This window comes from Diabrotica virgifera, chromosome 9 (assembly GCF_917563875.1).
Source record: "Diabrotica virgifera virgifera chromosome 9, PGI_DIABVI_V3a".
In the NCBI taxonomy this organism is placed as follows: Eukaryota; Metazoa; Arthropoda; class Insecta; order Coleoptera; family Chrysomelidae; genus Diabrotica; species Diabrotica virgifera.
In genome coordinates this window covers 107,050,126-107,055,982 of record NC_065451.1, presented here as the reverse complement: position 1 = coordinate 107,055,982, position 5,857 = coordinate 107,050,126, and the positions used below count along the sequence as shown (strand labels likewise).

At 32.0% G+C, this 5,857-nt stretch overlaps 1 long non-coding RNA gene across 1 annotated transcript; it reads right to left on the bottom strand.

The window, feature by feature from the left end:
- Positions 1-977: 977 nt before the first annotated feature.
- Positions 978-4,927, bottom strand: LOC126892128 (uncharacterized). Its single transcript, XR_007700684.1, has 3 exons — positions 4,395-4,927; positions 3,695-3,848; positions 978-1,886 (listed from the first exon to the last, which is right to left on the bottom strand). It is a non-coding gene; the product is annotated as an uncharacterized LOC126892128 (long non-coding RNA).
- Positions 4,928-5,857: the final 930 nt, after the last annotated feature.

The following is a 5,857-nucleotide window of genomic DNA, read 5'->3' as shown; positions in this document are numbered from 1 at the left end:
CCAGAGGTATAAACTACACGAAACTTTGATTTCAGATGAGACTGGACTTGTTATGCTGCTCACCGCAAAAAAGGGCTGTTGTCGAAAAATTGCAGTCAACTCTACAAAAATGAATATTTTTGGCTAAAATTTTTTTGAGAATACTATACTTTTACATGTTTCAATTATAAATAAAAATAATTTTTAGTTTCCAAGATATATTTTTTTTAAAAAGTCACTTTTTTTACCTGCAAGACAACTTAACAAATTGTTGATTTCAAATTGTAACAGTTGTTTTGCAAAGTATGCTGCCCTCTTGTATTTTCTGTGTTATCTTCAAAAAACACAAAACAAAAAAAAAATAAAACAAAAGTTTAACCACCTTCACACCACAGAATCAAGGAATCAAGTTACACAAATTTTCAAACACCTCACCTGACACAGCGTCTCAAGTACGATTGCGCGAATTGGTAAATATAACTCCGCACGACCACGCAACTCGAAACACAAGTACGCAAACACGGTTGCGTGAAGCGTGGCTCGCAATCGTGAAATTTACGAGACTTGCTCGACCTGTAGATTCTTGTGTATTTTTTGGAGAACTCTATTAAGAGATGTTGCAATTTGGGATGTCTATTAACCATGGAGTTGGATATTTGATGTTACAGTGAAACACGTCTGGAATGGTTGCGTCAAATTTATTCAAACTTGATCTTATTCACGTGTAACAAAGTTTTCCAGTACGAGGTCTATTAGAGAAAATGTAGAGATTATTTTCGGAAAATGTATTTTGGAATAGTGGATGATCCTTATTGGCAGCTACAGAAGAAGCATGCGAAAGTGTTAGAAATGTCCTCCTATACTGCAATGGTTCTTCTTCAGTTTCGGGATATAAATTTTCTATGAGTGAAGTGTGAAAAGCTCTGAGAATGATCCGAAGTGCGGCATATTTGGATTGTATTTAACGGTTTTTTAAGAGACCGAATTAATGTTTTGTATAGACACTACCCTAATAACACAAAACATTCCATGAATGTTCCTAGAATGTACTCACAGGACATTCCAAACATTCCTGGAATGTCCCCAAATGCACACGAATGTCCCTGGAAAGTCCCTGGAATGTGCTGTGTCAGCATTTTAAATATTCTTAGAATGTTCTGTTGGAACATTCCATGAATGTCTACGAATGTTCTTTGGACATTCACAGTATATGTTTTAGACTGAATGTCTTGTTGGAACATTCCATGAATGTTCTTTGGACATTCACAGTATATTTTTTAGACTGAATGTCTTGTTGGGACATTCCATGAATGTTGGAACATTCCATGAATGTTCTTTGGACATTCACAGTATATTTTTTAGACTAAATGTCTTGTTGGAACATTCCATGAATGTCTACGAACGTTCTTTGAACATTCACAGTATATTTTTTAGACATTCTCTGAAATATATCGTCAGTGCTGTGACAATACCTCCTATATCTTTTTTCATGAGGTTTGCAGGAGACGAAAAACATTTTTTAAGGTCACCTCCTGTTTGCATACGTAAGTTCTGGCTTGTTTTGTAGTAAATAGATAGTTAAATTTACTGCAAAACAAGTCAAAAAATATATGAAAACAGGAGGTGGCCCAAACAAGTTTTTAGTCTATCTTACAAATCTCATGAAAAAACAGATAGGAGGTATTGTCACATCACTGACGATATGTGGCCATACCAAATAATGCATCCTTGATAAATATAAACATTTTTATTGCAAAAAATCTTTTCATACATTTTTTTAATGTAATTTACTGATATTCCTATAAAAAAATGTGTCACATTTGCTTTGTAAACCTTTCTTTTGCCTTTCATAGCCACATATTCCATTTCCTTCCTGGTTTTTTGTAGACCACTTCTCTCAGCTGATTCTAAAAGAAAATAAAATAAATGGTAATTTTTCTATCCTTTACAATTAACAATCAGAAGAAATATTTACAGGTAATAATATGCATATAATAATAATAATAAAATAAATAATAAATTAAATAATATTTAAATAAATAATAAATAATATTTAATAAAGAAAATAATAAAACATTTTGTATTTTGACAACGACGTCCGATGTGGAAGTAGAAACCATAATAAAGTTATTTTTTCAAGTAAATTCTGGCTTATTTCCCCATTAAAATAGTTACAATAATTACAAAAATGCCACAAAGAAATAGCTTTTTCACAAACTAATAAGTATTTTGTTTTATTATATTTATTGTTTTTATTATTTACTTTAACTTAAGATTATAACTTAATTGTTGTTTTCTATTTCTGATGTTTTTATTTATTTGCATTCAATATTAATCTGTTTTCTTGTATAATCTACTTCGCAATAATTATGTGATATATTGGACTTAAAATGAATTCAAAAATTTTTTGTAATTGGGCAACAATGTCAACTTAGATCTCTGATGTAGATAATGAAGAACAACGGTATCTACAGTTGGAAAAATGAAAGAATAGGGCTTTTCATCAATTGTCATTTGTTTCGAGCTTCTGTCATGTGTCACATAATATTAATATATCTACGTAATATGTCTTTGGTTTGTATCTATTATTGTATATACCAATAACGTATGTAGTAGATATATTAATATTATATGACACATGACAAAAGCTCGAAACAAATGACTGTGAATGAAAAGCCCTATAGGGCTTTTCATTCACAGTCATTTGTTTCGAGCTTCTGTCATGTGTCACATAATATTAATATATCTACGTCATACGTTATTGGCATATACCCATGATACACACCAAAGACGTATGACGTAGATATATTAATATTATGTGACACATGACAGAAGCTCGAAACAAATGACAATCGATGAAAAGCCCTATACCCATGAACGATCACATCAATCACTTATTTTGTATTTGCTATCTTTTTCTATTTTAGAACAAATAGAAAATGATATAAAAACATTAAAAATAAAAAACTGGAGAAAAAAAGCACGAAACAGATCAGAGTGGAGAAGAATCCTGGAACAGGCCAAGACCCAGAAAGGGCTGTCGAGCCAATGATGATGATGATCTTTTTCTATAGGTAACAAACGTTTGTGATTTATAGAAAAAGACAGCAAATAGGGCTTTTCATCAACTGTCATTTGTTTCGAGCTTCTGTCATGTGTCACATAATATTAATATATCTACGTCATACGTCTTTGGTTTGTATCATTGGTATATGCCAATAACTTATGACATAGATATAGTAATATTGTGTGACACATGACAGAAGCTCGAAACAAATGACTGTGAATGAAAAGCCCTATACAAAATAAGTGATTGATGTGATCGTTCATCGTTATAGGGTTTTTCATTCAGTCATTTGTTTCGAGCTTCTGTCATGTGTCACATAATATTAATATATCTACGTCATACGTTATTTATATAATCAATGATACAAACCAAAGACGTATGACGTAGATATATTAATATATGTGACACATGACAGAAGCTCGAAACAAATGACAATGAACAAAGCCCTATATTGCTTTTCATCGATTGTCATTTGTTTCGAGCTTCTGTCATATGTTATATAATCTGTGTATAATATTAATACAACACGGATTATACGACATATTATGACAGTAGCTCGAAACAAATGACTGTAAATGAAAAGCCCTATTCTTTAATTTTTCCAACTGTATATTGTAATTGTATTCTTAATTGGGTTAAGCATATTACCTGTGTGATATAAGCTATTGGAACAGCACAGTCTCTCAAACGGTTGAAAGTGAAGTTCTGTCAATATCTTTTTCTAAAAAATGTTTTGAACATACTGCTCTATTAACAAATCTGATCAATACTTCATGCCTTCTTTGCAGGATCTTCTGGAAAGCTAAAAATACAAAATATATGCATTACTGAGCATTATTAACAAATTTTAGTTTTAAATAAAAAATATGATTAATGAACTCACAAAATATTATAAAAAGCAGCTTAGAAATTGTTTATTAGTATAGTCGTTTCCCTAGCCACAACTGGCTAGTGATTTTAGTAGGTAATTTTTTTGTTTTTGGCCATTTTTGCCAAAATTACTAACTATTTAGTTATTTTTTTGCCAATTTTACCAAATTGTCAAAATTATTTACTAAAATCACTAGCCAGTTGTGTCTGAGACTAAGTTTAGCGAACCGACTGTACTATTCATACTGTGTATTCATTAGTTGGTACTATTATAGTGTGTGGTCTACCATCCTGTTTATAAACGCATACATTAGCAAAAACGCAAAAAAAAATTTAATTTTACAAATAATCCGTTTGTTATTAACTCTATTTACTATTTTAGTTAGGAATAAGCAAGTTTGTGGCTTATTCGCAATTATTAAAATAATAAATGGATATTTTCTGAAATAGGGGCATGCCTTTGTTTACATATACTAACCTTTGAAACATTATTCCTGCAGATTTTTTATCTACATTGCTTCTGCTACTCCAACTGATTTTATGCACTATATTAATAATACTATTAAAGTTATTATAAAAGTATCCGAATTAAAAAATATTCTTAAAAAGCACAAATAAAAACAAACAACGATCACGCACGGCAAGGTGGCCAAGGCCAAGATGCATGTCAAGATGGCCGAAGCACCGAAGTCTGAAGTGAGGTCATTGGTCGTTTTTAGTCACGTGATGCCCTCTCTAAGCACCATGCACAAATACATGCGCCGTGAATTTGAAAATGAACATATAGGAACATTGGTAGTATGTTCACAGAATGTCTTATGGTAACATTCCACGAATAATTTAATCAGATGTTCACCGAATGTTCCCTAAATGTCCAGGACATTCAAATATTGATAGAACTTTGGTAGTCCATTCCTGGAATGTTGTGTGTTGTTAGGGTAATCGCTAATGTCACGTTTAAGCTTAAACGTATTAGAAAACCCCAAAGAACTCCAAATATAGATGTTAGAAAACTGAAAGTTGATATAAAAAACAAACTTCAACAAAAATATACGAAAACTTTGATAAATTAGATACTAACACCTACGAGATAAACCATCAATGGGAAACCCTAAAAAACTGCCTACTTGTTCTATGCAAAGGGATATTAAAAGAACCGATAAGAAAGAGAGACAACTGGATGACCGACGAGATACTCGGCATGATGGACCAACGAAGACAAGCCAAGAACAAAGACAATCACAATTACAAAATAATTAACAATGAAATAAAAAAAAAGATAAGAGAGACAAAACAAACTTACTATGAGGAAAAATGTAAAAAGATAGAAGATCTTCAGAATTCAGAACAAATACGATTTATTCAACCTACATAAGAAGGTTAAAGAAATGGCAGGGCTGCAAAAAAGAAACCACAACACAACTCTTTTAGACAAAAATGGAAACACTATTATAACGACTGACGAATAGCTAAAACGATGGAAAGAATATATGGAAGAGCTTTTCGACGACGAAAGAGGAAACCTACAAGACATATCTTTCGAAAACAGAGAAACAAGTGTAGAAATTACAAAGGAAGAAATATTGTATGCACTAAAAAACACCAGTAACGGAAAAGCCAGGGGCCAGATCAACTGCCTATTGATATCCTTAAAATAATAGAAAATGAGTACATAGATGTCCTCTTAAATCTCTTTAATGAAATTAATCAGTCGGGTGACATACCCAATGATTGACCTCAACATTTATCTGTCTCCCAAAAAATAAAAATGCTAGAGAATGCACCGACCACTGCGCCATAAGCCTGATGTCTCACACACTTAAAATGTTTTTAAAGATCATTCATAAACGCATTTACCAAACACTTGATATGGGTATTGAAGAAACCCAATTTGGATTCCGTAGAGGCGTAGGTACCCGTGAAGCTCTCTTTGCATTCAAC